Source organism: Phlebotomus papatasi, chromosome 1, assembly GCF_024763615.1.
Source record: "Phlebotomus papatasi isolate M1 chromosome 1, Ppap_2.1, whole genome shotgun sequence".
Classification (NCBI taxonomy): domain Eukaryota; kingdom Metazoa; phylum Arthropoda; class Insecta; order Diptera; family Psychodidae; genus Phlebotomus; species Phlebotomus papatasi.
Window position 1 is genome coordinate 8,346,664 of NC_077222.1, and position 19,514 is coordinate 8,366,177.

A 19,514-nucleotide genomic window follows, 5' to 3' on the forward strand; every position below is an offset into this window, starting at 1 on the left:
TAGGTTTTTTGATGCGTCCCAAAATACCCATATTATGTCCCGAAAATCACCTTGTCCAGAAATACCACACGTTACCCTAGACATCTTTAGGAAAAATAAAATAAATTCACAATGTTCGAACACTGAGAGAAATCCGAAAAAGTTAAAATAACATTCCGGAAATGTTAATTTTACCCTGCATTATTGATCCGAAATCGGTGTAAATATTATGCTTTTTAGACAGGGGCATGACATTTCCTATGTTTCCCATGTATTTCTAGCGCGCCGAAAAAACTTTTGGGTTTATTAGCTGTTTTTTGTCAGTGTAGAATGAATTAGAAAAAAAATATAAATGCAGAATAAAAGCCAATTTAATATTGAATAGGCAACCGAAAACCCCAAATTGGCAACCTACGTAGTTTTGGAGATATCTCGTGAAATGTAGGCGTAGGGTCGGAGGAACGTCTGCTCGACAGGGAACCCCTATTGACACTTTTGTCAAAATGATGAAAATTATTTAATGTATCTAGTAAAATATAAGTAATATAACGTTTTTTCTGTTTTTACTATAAACAGAGATGTTCAAATTTCATATCCCAAATGGTACAGAGTAGGGTGTCAATAGGTGCTGACACGAGTTCATAAAGTGTCAATAGACGTTCCTTTCACCCTATACGAAAACAGGGAAAGATTTACACTACAATCTGTCGTATTTTTCCGAGCTAATGTCACCCCCCTGTTTATAGGTGTATTATCGGTTAAAGTTACCCCTTTTCATTTAAATTTAACACTTAAAAATATGTAAAATTAACATTAAAAAATGTTGAAATATTTTTAAACCTAAAAAGTGTTAAAGTTACGAAGAAAAAAAGTTAATTGCACCCCTTTTTTTCTCAGTGTAGGTGTATTATGTGTTAAAGTTACCCTTTTTCATGTTCATTTTACCCTTAAAAAGGTGTAAAATTAACATTAAAAAATGTTGATATATTTTTACATTTAAAAAGTGTTAAGTTCTGAGGAAAAAATGTTAATCGCACCCTCTTTTTTTTCTCAGTGAAGGCATGTGCGTTCGAAGGGAGAGTACTTTCCCCTATTTTGTTTAAACATTTGAATTGGTGTGAATTTTCAGTGGGAGTTTTAAAGTGTTGAGGCTAGTGACCATAAGTAGGGTAGTCAGCAACCACCCTACTATGTAGAAAATTATGTACCAACTTTGCCCGCATTATCAAAACTATGTGTTTATTAGAGTAGAGAGAAATTTAATTACGCCAAATTATGGAGCCAATTTATGAATGTTTAGAGAGATTTATCAGATTGGTAGGGTTTTGCACATATTTGAAAGCGATTTAGAATGGTGTAATATTCATCTGGGATACACCTTATAAACAGGAAGTTTAATCTAAAATCTCTATGATACCTCTAATGGCAAAACTCTATTCAAAATTATGTTTTTGATTGAAATGAAATTTCAGCAATTTTCAATTAATTTTTTGGCATGACCAATTCGAGCAGTTGACCAAGACTTTCTCTTTGACCATTGCATTTGTTTTACATTTTCTTTCTGTTTTTTGAGTGGATTGGTCAGAGAAGTGCCAAAAATGTAGTGATTAGTTCGGGATGTTACAATGGTTAAAATTAATTTGGCTTGTCATGTGTAAATTGTGCAGAAATTTTGAACAATAAACTAAATTTACCATCTCTCAATTAAGACTTTTATGTAATAGCGAATGCCACTATACATTTCAGAGACCATCACTATCACGTCTCCAACTGAGATAAATCATTTGGGCATTAGATTTCATAACAAGCTGAATATTTATTATCGAGAAAAAAGAAAGAGAGATGATGCCAAAAGACGAATAAAACGATATTGCTTCATATAAATCTTCTGTATTATCCTCACACATTACATTCACACTTGTTTTTATGTTCTGACCACATCAGTTCAGTGAAGTAATCCAATCTCATATTGATTGACTTGGAAAGAGAATATGAGAAGCACTGTTATAGGTGATGATAGGCGATTTAGGGTCTGATTTTCCCATTCTACTGCGATAGGGGAGGGTCAATAGGACTAAGTTTTGATGAATTTGCATAGAAGATCCCAAATCATCTCACATAATTACCTCTACCAGTAACTGCGGGATTTGTTTATTAGGCTGAAGGTCAAAAAGTCCATCCCAACACCTCAAAGTCACATAATGCTTAATTGGGCCCTTGTTAGATTGACGTGACATGCTCCTCAATTTTCTCAGTTCACCTTCCTCCTAGTTTCCATATCCTCAAAATGTACTACTAAAGGCTTCTATATCCTGGTATGGTGTTGATGTCTCTTGGGTGCTTTTATGATGTTGGACGATGGACAAGAAGTGAAATTGATTTTTAGCATAGCAGTATAGTTCACCAAGACCAATTTCATGGAATGCTTGGAAGTGATTTGAGAAGCTTTACCATCAAGGGGTCATCTATCCATTAGTGCTTTTGACTATAAGTTCCTTATCGAAAATCATACAGTCAATATGAATTTATTCGATTAAGCAATTTTCAGAGGCAAATGCACCAAAGACAGACGATACCTACGACAAGATATATTTATCACCTTTCGATATCTGTTCATGATTGCATGAATCCTCTCACAGTAACGGCCAATATAATTAAATCTTCTGAGAATTTATTTATATAGTTAAGTCGTTACCATGGCTAAAAGACTTCACCTTCACATGCTGAACTATTAATTAATTTATCAGTAGAATGCTTGTTAGAGATTTTCACTCGCATTTCACAATTAATTTGAAAATGTAATTACTGAAAGTCACTTGTATTGTTTATAACAATTTAATGGTTCGGTTTTATGCAGCTCAATTCCAAACACACAAACCCCAGTAACTTTTTAAATGCATCAAATATTTCAATCTAAAAAGTTGTTTACAAATAATAAAATAATTGATTAACCATCTATCAATAAATTTAAATGAGGCTAAAAGACAAAAAGTTATATGAAAAGTGTTACAAATTGTAAACAAATTGTTTGTTTATTTATAAATTAGTTATTTGCAAAATAATTGCTCTTTGTAAACATTGGCGTTTAATTAGTTTGTGAAGTGAGAAAACAATTTGCATAACATTCATAGAATTTGCATGCTTGTGGCAAAATGCAATAAATATTTAAAATTTAGACAGGTTTTTGTGTTTTGAGATCATTCACTTAAGTGCATCATAAAATGTAATATAAGATACATAGCATAAATCATTTGGTACAGAGAAATTCCTGAAGTGATGAGAATCGGTAGTCAATTTACTCAATTATAAATATTTTTTTATTCAATATATTTCTCCTCAAATAATGCTTGGTTGCGGCTGCCGCCGACTTACCACGACCGATCTCATCAGGTAAACGGCAGAAACCCTGAATCACAGATCGTTTAAGCCAAAAATTTATAAAAGTTTTACAATTTATGTTTACAATTACAATTTAAATTGTTGATGAATGGCTGTCATTGCGTGACGAAGGGGCATATCGGGCAAAGCCCATTGACAATTCGAAGTAGATTTTCAAACGTACAGAGCTATTCAAAATTTTATTCCAAGGATCAATGGAAAAGCCAAGAATAAGTTACCTTTGGCATTACGACTTTCAAGGGTTGATATCGTACAGTTCTTAGAGAAAAATTGCTCTTCTATCACATCTGAAATACGGAAAGAATTTACACAAAGTTTACACAAAGAATTTACACAAGTTTACACACAAGAATTCGCATTTAATCAGAAATATAGGAAAATTCACTTAATACGAAGATTGGGATCGTATGAAGCATAGGTACTTTCCCCTAATTACACATCAGTGCTTCCGAATATTGTAAATTCATTACAATTGATAGAGAAATCACACTGATATAATTGATAGAGACATTCCATTTACGCAAAAGGATAAGAAAATGACCCAGAAAATTGTTCCTTTGGAATTTTCAAGTGATAATAGTTGCAATGCAAAAATACTTAATCAATTTAATTAAAAATTATTTTTTTTAAATAATAAATGTTCATAGAAAAGCGTACTCATAGAGTATAGTAAAATTTTAATCATTTTACTAATATTTAATTTTGAAGTTCCCTGGAAATTCTATTAATCACAAGAAATTTTACTGTTCTCAATAAATTTAAGTGTTCTTAAAGACGTTTACTGTACGTAAGAAATTTCCTTGTTTTCAATAAATTGTACTGTGCGGAGGATATTTTGCTGTTCGTAGGAAATTTTACTGTTCTCAAAAATTAACTGTTCTCAAAGAAGTTTACTGTTTGTAAGAAATTTTACTGTTTTCTATAAATTGTACTTATTCGCAGGACATTATACTGTTCTCAAAAATTAACTGTTCTCAAAGAAGTTTACTGTTTGTAAGAAATTTTACTGTTTCCAATAAATTGTACTTATTCGAAGGACATTTTACTGTTCCAGAGAAATTTTACTGTTTCTAGAAAATATTGCTGTTTGCACAAAATTTCACTTTTCGCGGAAAATTTCACAGTTCCCAGAATATTTTACAGTTCGCAGGAAATATTACTCTTTACTGGAAATTTTATTGAACGTAGAAATTATACTGTTCCTAGTAGATTTTACTGTTCCTATAAAATTTTACTGTTAGCTGGAAGTTTTACTGTTCGTGGAAAAATTTAACTATTTGCAGCGAATTTTGCTACTTTTTGGACACTTTACTGATCTGGTCCAAGGAAATTTTACTGTTATTTAAAATTTGACTCTTCGCAGGATATTTAACTGTTTCCAAAAAATTTCATTGCTCCCAGAAAATTTTACAGTTTGCTGGAAATTTTACTGTGCTTAGAAAATTTTACTGTTCCTATAAAATTATAATACTTGCCGAAAGTTTTACTGTTCTTAGAAAATTTTGATGCCCCCCTACAATTTTACTGTACGTGGAAAATGTTACTGTTCGAGTAAAATATTCTATTCGAAGAAAAGGTTACTGTGTACAAAAAATTTTATTGTGTACAACAAATTTTACTGTTTATAGGAAATTTTACTGTTTGCAGGAAAGTTTTTCTGTTCACAGGAAATTTGTCTGTTTGCGGAAAGTTTTATTGTTCACAGGAAATAATCTGTTCCCAAAAAATGTCTCTGGTCACAGGAAATTTTACTGTCCCCATTAAATTTTACTGTTCCTAGGAAATTTTACTGCTTACAGAAAAGTTTTCTGTGGACAAGAAATTTTCTGTTCCCATCAAATTTGTCTGCAGAAAGTTTTACAGTGTACAGAAAATTTTACTGCTCGCAGGAAATTTTATTGTCCCCCTTAAAATTTACTATTCCTCGTAAACTTTATTTTTATGGAAAATTTTGCTGTTCGCTGGAAAATTTTCTGTTTGCAGGAAATTTTTGTGTTCCCAAAAATTTTTACTATTCTCAGAAAATTTAATTGTTCTCAAGAAACTTTACTGTTAGCAAGAAATTTTTCTGTTCACAGTGAATTTTCTGTTCCCAAAAAATTTTAGTGTTCTTAGGAAATTTTTCTGTTTGATGTAAATTTTACTCTTTGCGGTAAATTTTACTTTTTCGTTGGATTTTTTTTTATTTGCAGGAAATATTTCTGTTCTCAGGGAAATTTCTCTTCCCAAAAAAATTGACTGTTCCCAGAAAATTTAATTGTTTGCAGGAAATTTCACAGTTAGCAAGAAATTTTTCTATTCCCAAAAAAAATTTAGTGTTCCTAGGAAATGTTTCTGTTCGATGGAAATTTTATTATTTGCGGGAAATTTTACTTCTTCGCTGGAATTTTTTTGTTTACAGGAATTTTTTTGTTCCTACAAAAATTTTGTGTTCCTACAAAAATTTTACTCCACGTAGAAAATTCAACTGTTCCGAGGAAATGTCACTGTTCCCAGAAAATTTGTTTGCAGAAAGTTTTGTTGTTTTCATTTTATTTTACTGTTCCTAGGAAATATTACTGTCCAAAGAAAATTTTCTATATGCATAAAATATTAGTGTTTCCAGGAAATTTTACTGTTCCCAACGCAAAAAAAATCTCTTTGCAGGAACAGTAGAACATGATATTCCTATGGATTTCTTCTGTATCAAAATTTAGAACTTTGAATAATTTCAATGTCGATATTTAAAAAAAAACGTCTATGTATTCGCGAAAGGGCTGTTCCGAAAGAAATGATTACATTGTATTCTATTTTAAAGAGGGAGGACATTCTCTCTGATATCCCAGCTTCAGTGAATTATCGCAACAGAATTGCAATTAAAACGTTCATTTATTCATCAATAGCGCTAAAAATGATGTATAAACTGAAGTTTATGTAATTAGCACTTCTGTGTGACATATGATGAGTGAGAAAACAATTTGCATGACATTCACACAAATTGCATGCTTCTGTCAGAGGCGAATAATATCGAAAAAACTGAAAGAGATTATTAATGGATTTTTACGAATAATTTATCATATAACAATCCACATGAAAATATGATACTACAATAGATATAAGAAAAACTACTTCCTGGGTGAAATATGAATGAGTATCATTGGTAATTTTGCTGTGTTATCTTATCCTTTTACTCTGTAATTTTCGTGATGTTTAAGTTTGATGAAAAAAAAATAAATAAATTTTCAGAAAGCATCATGATTGAATAACGTTGAATTTGTGCATATTCTAGTGAAATGGGGAATTATTTTGTGGCCGAAACTGAGATGTTAAATATTCATATTGTGCATTTGCAATTCTCAATATTCTGCAACATCTTCAAATTTATGCCTACCACAAACAAGATAAATTGAGGTTTTCTCCTCCTGTGATAGTCCAAATTATAAATTCAAAAATTTCTTTGTCTTTACTCTCAGGATATTATGGTAGATGCTTCCTACATAGGACGTTGAACTGATGTTATATTAAAGTGCGTGATAATTTTTGGTGATAGAAGAATTTTTTGGTGTGCATCAATGAGTTGTCGAAATAGAAAATTCATCAGAACCCTCAGAACCAAATATTCAAAGAATGTTCGAAAACGATGTAAATGAATGTGACCTGTATAATTAATTCGTGGAAAATAATGATTTATGTTTTGGTGTATTGTAGAAGAAGTACGGAAGATTGTTCAACAAAATTAATTATGTGTTATGTATTATTGGTGCGTGTCTCTTCCGTATCTCATTCCATTTGGAACTAAAGATTCCCGGGTGTCAATATATACAATGCGTGGGTAAATTTTGATCAGGTCAGCAACCTAAATTACGGTTTGGATGTGTCCTTTCAGCTATTTGTTGTCAATTATATCTCTGATATGATTTGTTTCACATCCTTTGGAGCAATTGTCTATAAATTCATCCAAGTTGCTATTGTTAAATCGTGTGAGGACGTACGATAAACATTTGGATGGGTTGTTAGAAGCAACTATTGCAATTAGGATAAATTAACCACTCTTCGTAATTTTCAGGAAATGTGTTTGATAATTATTTTAGTGCTCGAACTAAAAGAGAAAGCAGCAAATAGTCCGTTGTTATCAAAAATTTTCATCTATTTGGAGCTTAAACGGTAAGAAATATCGACTTTTGGTCTTCAATGACCCCTAATAAAAAACATTTGCGGGAAAGGGGAAAGTGCTCATGCTTCGCACGATCCCAAGCTTCGTAATGATTAATTTTTTCTAATGTTTCTCAATCAATGTGACTCATCGCATCCATATTTTAAAAACTAGGGATTCATTATGAAGCTTGGGATCGTACGAAGCATGGGCACTTTTCCATACCTCCATAAGTTCACTGAGAAAAAAAACGGGGATGCGATTAACTTTTTTTCCTCGTAACTTTAACACTTTTTAGGTGTAAAAATATATCAACATTCTTTAATGTTAATTTTACACCTTTTAAGGGTAAAATCAACATGAAAGAAGGGTAACTTTAACCCATAATACACCTAAAAAGGGTAATATTTACACCGTTTTCGGATCAATACTGTAGGATAAAATAAACATTTCCAGAATGTTATTTTAACTTTTTCGGATTTCTCTCTGTGTTGTTATTTCTACATTTTTCGTCCCAAGTTTTTTTTGTTATTTAGAAAACGGCTGATACGATTTTTTTTTAAATTTTCGATTACGTTTAGGTAGGTAATTCAAGTGAACATTTATTCGTCCATATCCATAGACACTTTTAACCGAATAATTTAGATATCGAATTTTCGATGATTAAATGTTTAAGTACCGTAGATGCAGCGCAGGTGACTTAGATCCCCTCCTGGTCATAAGCTTCTCATTAATTCTGTAACTTAAAAACAGTCTTTACCAATCCGATCTACCATGTCTAATCGGTGAGGATCATTCTTAAACATTAGAATTAAAGAAAAGCTTACGAACAGTAGGGGTCAAAGTCACCCGCATCTACGGTGCTCCAAATTTATTTTAGAGATTTTTTTAGATTTTGATCTGAAACATCCTTTTCTCATAAAAGTTTCCCATTGATTTTCAGCCCAGTGGTTTTCTGCCTCTACTTTGACGAATAAAAAAGCTTTGTTCGAAGTTCGAAAGCCTTCTTCGAATGTTTTTTTTTTAAATTCTAGCGATTATATATCAACTTTATTTTTGTTTTCAAAATATATTTCTTTCTCTTATAAATGTTTTTGATAATACTGTGCAATAAATTGACAGCATTGACAGCTCCCCAGAAAAGCTATGCAAGCCATTGTGAGAAGGGGTCCCGGTCAAAACCTCGAAAGCCAAAATCCCGAACTCGAAAATCCCGAAAGCCAAAATCCCGAAAGCCAAAATCCCGAATGGGCCAAAATTCCGAATTCTTAAATGTGTCATAGCTACTCCCACGATTGCACTCGCGCTTCCTGGAGGCAAAGGGAAATTTTCTGTGTCTTGGGAAATTATTCTAAATCTAAACATTACTCTCCACATAATTTTATCCCTTTCAGGATTTTGAACATTTGGGATTTTGGTTTTCGGGATTTTGGCCCATTCGGGATTTTGGCTGCCTCTGGAAAGGCTATCACCCGAAAAATGGTTTGTGATTTGGCTAGCCAAAAAAAAATATTTTTTTTAATGATTCCGTGTAGAAAAATGTATGAAAGTATTTTTGCAGTTAAAATATTTTGTTTATTAGGAATTTTATGATGTTGATTCCAATATTTAGAATAAAAAGCAAAGAAATCTAGGATAGTAAATAAGAAGAAAATACATTAAATAAGTGATTGACAAAAAATGGCTCTATTGTACAAATAAGATTGATATTAATTTCTAAGTATGAAATAAAAGATTAAACATTTTTATTTCTGTTAGAAATATTTTTAATCTAGTATTTAAAATGAATTAATATGCTCCAATAATGTAAATTATACAAGAAAAAATGCGTCCCAAACATTCCCTTTTGCGTTTCATACTGCCCAACATCGGGGAGGTTTAGGACAAAGCGTCGAGTTAAATGTTTTATCTTCTCCAAGAAAATTCAGTTGTTATCCAAGTTCTATCGAGTACTTTTTATAAATTCAATACCCATAAGTATCGTATAGACTGCATGAAATTGTGATACATCATCGTGATTTTTTGGAATACTGTCTCAAAGTAAAAACATGAAAAAGTGTCCCAAACCTCCCCGGTCTCCCATAGCAAATTTTTCGCACAAGGTGGGGAAAGTTAATGAACTATCATACTGGTCACACTGAAAAGCTGGCAAAAGTTCGTATCATATGATTTAAATGGGTCAGGAATAGTAAACATCGTTGAATTGTTTTTTTTTATTTACTAAAACAAAGCAAAGACTGATACATTTTGACACCGACTAATTCGAAATTCGAACATTAAGTTCTTCAGCCATCAAGAAGTAAGAAAGAATTACTTGGCTTTTTAAATTTAACTTTTTCGTGTGATATTTTATAAATTCTTCGAACTTATTTCGATTTCTTTTTAATGCTATACGAGACCTAAGATAAACCAAAATGGCAAGCGAATTGAACAATTTCTCTTAAAATTCGATATGGTTTTTTATTGGCAGTAAAATATTTTAACCAAAGAAGCGGATAGTGGTTAATGTACCATAAGTAACACGAATACAATCCTTATTTGTTATTGATCATTAGAACTGGAAACTATTGATAGAGATACCAGAAACATAATACTAACAGAATCAACGGAATACGAAAATAGTTATCTAACATTTCAAAGCTCAACGGTAATAATAGTTAATTTGAATCTTTGTGCAATAAGATATTTTTAATTGAATGTGTCTTTCTATCGTTTCAGTTATGTATACCTAAATGTATTTAACATCAACTAACTAACTGTCAGAGGGTGTTAATAAAATAAATATACTTAAATATTAATTTGTTGCCATAGTTCTTGTTGAATTTTCATGCAGAACTTTTAAGCACTGAGGTGCAAATTTTATTTACCTGCATTTCCAAAGCTCTCTAAAATGACTGATATTAATGATTTGCCAGGATGTAAAGCTATACTCAACTTTTCATGATTGTCAATGGTATTCGATGCCTAAAGCTAAGAGGATTAAGTTTTTTTTGCTCAAATCCTCATAATGCAAAACCAGTCATCAACAGCAATCAAAGTTTTAGGGTTTAGTATAGCATCGGGATTTGCAAGTTCTCAAACTATGGTCAATCGCAGCTATTCGTATTTTATGCTTCTCCAAACTATGATGACGGACTAAGGGTGTTCCAGTCAGTTCCGAACTCCATAAATTTATTTGCAGACCACTTTACTTTCAAAACCACTTCCTTAGAGGCTCATATCAAAGTTTATTATATGCAATTTATATTCAAGTTTAGGATTTCACTCAAAGTTTACACTGGCTATAAATAATAAAGTGGTGGAAAACTTTTTTTCTCGTGTGCTTTCTTCATTTGTTTAGATATTCCAATCGCAGCATGTCCCATTCTCTAATCCAAACAAATACCCACTATTTATTTCCATCAAGAAGTTAAGGAAAACTATCCTCCTTTTCTGTGTTTTGGAGATTTTTTTTACATCTCCAAGATTTAAGATTTAGTGCAGATTTCTTAATTTGATCTTTCAGATTTAAGAGATATTATTTGGTTTAATAGAGGAAGAATTTAGCTTTAAAATATCAGGCATTCGAATTTCGAAACACTAATTACATACGAATCTACAGGAGCTTTTAGGGGATTTTTTGATTAGGGCTTTAGGTTATCGGCTCGCAAATAAAATGCGAATTCTGAGAAATTAAATTCCAACTTGATAGAAAATTATGCCTGCAGGTCTTTTTAATTCCTGACAAAATCGAATATTCGAAAAACAAGCGAACTTCGATTTGAACTTCCCGTCGATCTTCGAAATGAATCTGGAACAACTTTGTAACCAAATTTTAAATCATATCAGTAGATATTTTAAGACAATTTTTTTGAAGGATTATCCCCCAAAGAAACGTTTTTCTAAATGCAAAAGCGTGAGTTATAGTTGCAAGTTTTTGATTCCAAATTTACCAATATAGACGAGAACATTACCACTTAAAATTTTCTAAAACATTTTCATAAATAGGACTTTTCTTGATGAAAATTCCGATAAAGAAAAATGATCTTCTATGTATTTTTGAACCTGATTTAAATTTAATTTTGTGGAATAAAGCGCTTTTTCGTAAGCTGAAAGCTTCCCAGAGATCAAAAAGACTTTTTGTTTAAAGGCCTCTACACATTGGAAGTAATTTTCGTCAAAAATCTCTTTTTTGAAGGATATTGCCTGCAGTGTTGTAGACGTAAACGTCAAAATTCTGTCAAAAATGCATTTTTTGACGAAAATTGCTCCTAATGTGCAGAGGCCTTAAGGAAATGCTGGGAAATTGATCAAAAAATTCAAAGGAAAATGCTTTCTTAGAGTCTTCAACGTTTTTCTGTAAAGTTTTTTACAAAAATTCGTCCAAAAAAATTAATACCGCGCCGATTTTGATTATTTTTGAAAATGTGGCAAGCTTAAGGACTCCCCAAGAGCTTTAAGAACTGTTCTAATCGACCACAGAAGCTTTAACCTAAAAACTCGTTTGAAGTTTTAAAATTTAAATCGACGAGTTGTACAAAAATGAATAAGTTCATGAAAACGACATTTTGTTTTAAGCTTTTAAGAGCATTGAAATTCAAACATTCTGGCATCCTGCAACTCCATAAAATTGTACAAAAGTTACTTTTTCAGCAAGCTTTTAATTTCTTTTGTTGACGTTGTTGACAGCTGAAATGTCAAAAATACCGAAAATTCGAAATGAAAGAACAACCAGCGCTAAAGCGGAAAGTTTGCGAATTACCAATTTAGGCTTCCTGCCGATTTTTGAATAGGTTTGGCTGGGTTTTAGAGTGGCTTTGTCACTTCGAAAGTTTATCAGAGCTAATATGGTTTATTACTTACACTCGAAAGTATACATTTAGCACTAAACTTACCAAGACCGGTCAAATTGACCAGTTTATAAATTTTTTTAAATTGAGAAATATTAAAATCGTACAATGTCGCTATCAAACTCTATGGATTTCCTAAAATATGCATGTAATATATTTTTAAGTGTTTAAATTTTAATTTTTTCGTAATTTCCAAGGAATATTTGTTGAGTATCCTATGTACCGCGGTCTACCATTTGACCGAGAGTTCTAGGAAAATCGACCAAAAACGGTCGGTAGGTTTAATGTTAAATTCAAAATCGAAATTGCAGTATAAAGCCATTTCGATTTAAGAAAATTCATTAAAAACCAGAAGTTATCATATTGCAAATCAGGCGCTGAATTTAAGTTTGACAGAATGCAAAAAATAACAATGCAGCGAGTTTAATCGTAAATACGAAAAATTAATTTCAGTGAGAAATAGGGAACTTGAGGTGAAATGTTGAGGTGAAAAATTTCAAAGAACAAAAGTTTTAAGTACGGCTATTAATGTGTAAGGTTTCCGTCTTTATTATTTATTGTTTTTCCTCAGATTTTGTCAGATAGTAATTTTATAGATTGATCATTTTAGTATCTATTGTAATGGATGTTTTTAGTTTTTAAAGGATTTTCAACATAGGATACTGATCAAAATAGGCCTAAAGGCCTAAGACCTTGGTAAGGGGGGAAACAAAAAAAAACAAATTCAGGGATCCAAATCGAATAGTCAGCAACAAAAACCGGTGCCAGCTAAAAATTCCCGAAAGCCAAAATACCGAATGCCAAAATCCTGAAGAGACAAAATCCTAAACGTCAAAATCCCGATTAGATCGAAATTCCGAATGGTCATATTATTCAGGACTTTGACTTTCGGGATATTGGCTTTCAAAATGTTGGCTTTTCAGGGTTTTGGCTTTAGGGATTTTGGCTCTTGGGATTCTTATTTTTCTGAATTTTGATTTTCGGGATATTGGCTTTTCGGGATTTTGGTTTTCAAGATTTTGGTTTTTTGGAATTCTGACTTTTCGGGATTTCGCCTTTCGGGATTGTGATTCTCGGAATTTTGACTAGGACTCGTCAAACTGATTTAGCAGCAAATTTAATTTCAGCGTAACGAAATGGCTAGGGGAAAGTACTCTCCCTTCGAACGTTCATGCCTTTGAATAATGTGAATTTTCTTTTATTTTTCCTAAAAGACTTACACATTTCTATTAATTTATTAGTTAGCTTGTCGTTAATTATTGATAATTACGTGATAATTATGTATAAATGTCTTAGGGAAGATAAAAGAAATCCACATTATTCGAAAGCATGAACGTTCGAAGGGAAAGTACTTTCCCCTAGTTTGCAGTATTTGTCGCTAGAACTGAAAAGTTATTTCGAACAAGATTTAACTTTAAAGTAATATTAGGATAAAACTGGATGAGGATTGTATTTATAATTAAAAAAATATTTTTAAGAAAAATCTTGTGAACGTTACAACATATTTTTTTCTAATTTTAAATTTATAAATTGGACAGTATAGTGAATGTTCTACTTTGTGGATCTTAAAACCTTTTAGAATTTAGATTTCCTATTAATCAATTTATAAATCAATTAGGAAATGAATCACAACAGCTTATTGGAATAAAAACTCGAGAAGTGGAGCACATAAAAATAACTTTATGCGGTTGCATTAAGCAGGAAACAGACTGTACTTAAATCCTTCAGACATCACCTCTCACCCCATCAGGATCTAAATAAAAAGCTATTTAGTGTTTTAGTGCCGAAGGACAGAATCTTGAAGAAAAAAAAAAAGAAAATCAAATAAATTTGCAATTTAGATTATCCGGAAAAATAGTCACCCTGCTTGAGAGGGTTTTCTGTTTCACGATTTTCATTCATAAAGTTAACACGGCTTTTTCTATCGCATATTTTGCACGCTTGCGCAAATTAACCATCTGTTAGTGTAAGTTGAAGGGCAATGTGGTTCGTTTAGAAGAGAAATCTTCTGGTCCAAACAGTTTTTCCGCGGCCGTTCTCAAGATAAGTTCTCTGTGCTAAGTTTTCTGTGAACAATATCTTATCGTCCTCCCCCCCAACGGACATTTTTCGAAAATCCTTCGTTTGCCCAATCAGTTTTGGTGACTCTGTGGCGGAAAATTGTGAGATTAACTGTGACCGTGACATTGTTAAAGACATTCAAGAATTCACTCTTTCAACGGTAAGATGTTTCAGTGTTTGATCGTTTTGAAATTGAAGGCTTGACCGTTGAGGATAGTTGCTTAAAATTGAAAAATAACTTTTAATTTTTCAATTTCAAAATTGTTTTTTTAAATTTGTTTATTTACATTTAAAAAACAATGTATTTTTTTTATTTTTTTGGTTTCTTTGTTTTTGTTAAATTATTCAAGAATTTCAAAAAAAAATTGAATGGAATTTTTTTCGGTTATAAATTCCATTCTGATGAGGAAATGAATATTTAACTTTTGGCTTTTATTTGGCAATCTCTGGATTTCAAAACATCAATTAAAACCCGTAAATAGCAAACAGTGAGTGCTAAACTTTCGCTTGAATAGCAACATCAAAAAATTTTGTAACAACCATAGGTATTGTTAGCAATATTTCACATTCTAGGTTATACAGAAAAATATTTGGGATACTTTTTTAAGTATTCATCATTGTTTTGGTAACCCCAGAGACTTTTTTTTATTGTTCTCAATTTTAAATTCGAAATATTCATCACTGGATTTGCAAACAATTTGCAACCTTTTTTTTGTCATGGCAGCAAAAAAACCAAGTCTTTAAGCAAACTACCAAGTGGGATCCTTTCCGACGGAAAATGCTACCATTTAATGGATTGAAGTTTAAAAATGATGTGGTAACACTGAGATGTATAAACCGAGAATTATTTTTCATTAGAGTTTTCTTGAGGATTTCTGTGTAATTATAGTTTTACCCACAAGTTGATTTTTCCTTCCTTTTTTCTTGCAAATGAGAGACTTGTGCGGTGTATAAGACTTGGGGAGTAATTTTTTTGTTAGGGTTGAAGCTCGTTCATTATCATATAATATGTACATATATGTGGGTATATCCTGCGTACATCCTACACGGTAAAAATTTTTGTACCCTGACCAAAATATTGGAACAAATTTTCCTTGGAACATCTTTTTTTGGAATCAATTTGTACCTAGAGAAGATATTTGTTTGTTCCAAAAAGTTTTCTTTACGGTTTTGTTACGAAATATAGTTGCAATTTTGTTAGAGTTTTATTTTGGAACCGTTTTGATACGGTGGAATGTCTACAAATTTGAGATGATTTCGTTTTATACGAATTTGTTCTGAAAGTTGGAATAGAATTTGTTGCACTCGGCTGTTTTGTTCCTACTGTCAGGAACAAATTGGTGCATTTTCTTATAACAATATTATTCCTACATCTGTAACATATTTGTTCCGAAAATTTTTTAGTGTCCGTGGACGAGGTAATTTTTGGAACGAAATTGTTACTCGTATGGGGAATCTTTTTGTTCCCATTGTCGGGAACAAATTCGTGTTAGTGATTTCGTCTTACAGTTAAGGCCTATACTTCAGTCGAGATGGATTTCGGTGACTAAAGTTCATAAGGAACATCAAATAAAAATCAACTGAAGAGTGTTTCACGGCGTTATCAAACTTGCACATTAAAATTTTAATGTGATTCACATTAATTGTCGCTTGTGAGCGTCCAAATATGTTATTTATGTGTTTTAGTCACTTAATTTTTGGGGTTTTTTCTATTTTTTGATAAAGAAGTGGACTTGGCCTGCAAAAATAAGTTTAAAGGAGAATGGTCAAAACTATATGGGCGCTGGTCCCGGAATCGCCACAAACGAGAGTAGGCGCATTTTGTAGGTACTGATATAAGATTGAAAAATTGCCGGGACCCAGGACCATAAACGCTGGGAGTCCTTGTAAAAATGCCTTTATCCTTTCGATAAATCGCTGTTTTGACAACGAATTACGCAAGAACGGCTAAAGTGATCTTGATGAAATTCGGTATAGGGTCACTGTATGACTTAATGTTTTATCCATGCATACCACCCCCTCCCCCCACCCTCCATTCTGATAGCCCCCATACAAAATGGGGGCACTTTACCTTATAACTCCTTCCTAAGAGGAGGTAGAAAGCTGAAATTCGACAAGGGAACAAAGCTTAGGGAAGACTTTTAAACCATGTATAATATCTCCCTCCTCTGTCCCCCTTTCTGGTAGCCCTCATACAAAATGAGAGCATTTCACCTTATAACTCCTTTCTGAGAATAGATAGAAAGTTGAAATACAGCATGGTAACAAGGCTTAAAGAAGACTTTTTAACCATACTGCCCAAACTCTTCGTCCATCACCCCTTCTGGTAGCCCCCATACAAAATAAGACTATTTTACCTTATAACTCCTTTCTAAGAGGAGGCAGAAAGCTGTAATTCGATTAGATGTCTATAAATGCATATAAAATCTAGAAAATTATTGTTAACGTTATTAGTTATTCATTTTTTTCATTCTTTTACAAACAAACTACTTCTTCTCAGAAAAGAGGTCAAAATGTTCTCATTTTGTATAGGATTACTAGAAGGGGTGGTGGAGGAGGGAATTAACATGCATGGTTGAAGTGTCTTCCATAAGCTTTGTTCCCTTGTTGAATATCAGCTTTCTACCTCCTCTTAGAAAGGAGTTATAAGGTAAAGTGCCCCCATTTTGTATGAGGGCTACCAGAACGGAGGGTGAAGGGAGGGGGTGGTATGCATAAATAAAAAGTTTAAAACATACACTGACCCTATACCGAATTTCATCAAGATCATTTTAGCGGTTCTTGTATAATTCGTAGTCAAAACAACAATTTTTCGGAAGGATAAAAGTATTTTTTACAAGGACTCCCAGCGTTTATGGTCCTGGGTCCCGGCATTTTTCTCAACCTTATATCAATATCTTCAAAATGCGTCTACTCTAATCTTTGTATGAAGATGAACCAGCGCCCATATACTTTTGATCATTCTTCATCATTCTAAAAAATAGTTTTTATGCTCTAGAACTGTTCCTCCATGGTTTAGAACATTGATCCCAGAACAAAAGTTGTTACCTATACTAATGTCTATCCAATGACATAGGTCCCGTTCGTGGCGATTCCGGGACCGCATTTGACCACTCTCCTTTATCTAAATCATAAATATTTTTCACATTAAAAAATTAAAGAGAAAATCGCATTAATGCTATAAATCAATTTATATCAAATTTTGCGGGCCAAGTCTACCTTTTTATCAACAAATAGATCAAATTTTGAATATAAAATGATTCAAACACACAAATTATACATTTGGACTCTCATCAGCGACAATTAATGTTAATCATATTAAAATTTTAATGTGCAAGTGTGATAACACAGTTATACAGTGTGGCAAGTGTGAGAGGAGGGATACGATTTTATATTAAACGAGCTATTTTTTGGAACAAATTCGTTACTAGGGGAAAGCTTTGATCGTTCGCACATACGCTACCTTCAAACACTTCGTATTTCGTCAGTATTTATTTATGAATCTTACCTATGGCTGTATATTTCAATAGCTACCCAAGCAGCAATTTTTTCTTAAAATAGTCTTGTAGAATTCCCTAAGTAAGGCACTATAGAACCAAAAATCTATTTAATTACTTATAACGCTCTTGCTTCCATCACTGAGATTACTATAAGTAAAGTGGCGCACTCTTAAGGATCTTAAGAGCTGCTATAGGAATTTCCACAGAAAATTTTCTCTTTAAGTCTTTTAAAAGTGCACTAAAAGACTTGTCTAATACTTGGTTCTATAAGACAGCTATTTTACTTCTTGGGATAGTCTTAAATCCCACATTTCCTAAAAAAATTGGGAGTCTAATCCTTTTTTCCTAGTTTGAGGAAGCAAAAATTAAAAACAGGTCTAAAATTGTAATTTTGATCATACGATTTTGCACAATTAATATCACTTTTCTGAAAAACGACTATCATAGGAGCTAGAGGGATTATTTGGGTTTGTATTTATGTAAAAACCTTTTGGGCTGAAGAAGGCCACTTTTGTAGGTGGAAGAAATTTCACAAACTTGATTCACATTGATCGATCGCACATAGAAGACATTGCTTCTTCGCACATTTTCCAGGACACTTCATTTTAGATGCGATCTCTCATATTCACATCAATAAATGTGAATAAATGTACATCACCACTAAAAAGTAAAACCTTAAAATCTTAAAGTTGATAAACAAGAAGTAATTTGACTCAAATAGGCCGCAGTTGAGTAATTTTTAAGCAATTTTGCATTTCTTTGATATAAAAATATTTTTCAAGCTTGCACAAACTGAATGTACAATGAAAGAATCACATTTACAATAAGCTCACACAGTTTCCAACTGGTTTTTGACAATCTTTGACATAACCTCACTTTTGTGTTGTTTTTCTCGTCAAAGAAAAAAAATTGTCCGTGAGAGACTTTTTTGTGAAAATTTTGGCCTGTTCACACTCTGAAGCTCAATCTCTGTGCTAAATCTCGATTCCTGTAGCTGTAGGGACAGAGAAATTTTCAATGATGCACATTCAAATGTTTTTGTGCATATCCGGCTCCGTGGAGGAACGGTGGTATCTTGTGTGGTCTTCTCGCTTGCAGAGTTTTAGTCAATTTTTAGCTTTAAAAACTTATTGATTCGTGTAAATTTGGTGATATTTGGACTTTTCAAGAAAGTATTCACCAGTTTACCATTTCCAGAGTGATATTCGCATGGAATCAAGCAAAAAAGTGGTTTTTAGTGTCATGAAAATATGTCTTAGAAAAGTTCCAAAAAAGTGCTATTAACCCATTCCTTACCATAGTATTATACATCATACGCAAATTGAGTGATTTTTGATGATTTATTTCTGGGCAATTTTTATCCGAATTGCTGTCGGGAATAGATTTTTAGTAACATTAGTTATTCAATTACTTGAGAAAAATAGTCCGACAGAGATGATAATACATTTTGTTATTGTTTTCTTGCTTCGCGGAAGGTCATGCAAATTTTTTGCTTAAAATGACGAACGGAAAATACGATATCCCGTCGAATTTGTTAAAATTGGCCTCTTTCCTCTTTCCTGAATAGAACTCTAGTTGCCAATTTATGTTGTTGGATTGTTGCTCTATTTAAAT

General features: G+C 32.4%; 1 protein-coding gene across 4 annotated transcripts in view; it reads left to right on the forward strand.

Moving 5' to 3' along the window:
* Positions 1 to 14,302: 14,302 nt before the first annotated feature.
* Positions 14,303 to 19,514, forward strand: part of LOC129798689 (RYamide receptor) — a 156,982-nt gene continuing 151,770 nt past the window's right edge. For 3 of the 4 annotated variants that reach the window (XM_055841958.1, XM_055841961.1, XM_055841957.1), the window contains exon 1: positions 14,350 to 14,560. The gene's annotated coding sequence lies outside the window, so the exon portion shown is untranslated. Of the gene's footprint in view, positions 14,561 to 19,514 lie in introns of all 4 variants that reach the window. The other variant, XM_055841960.1, reaches the window with a different exon arrangement.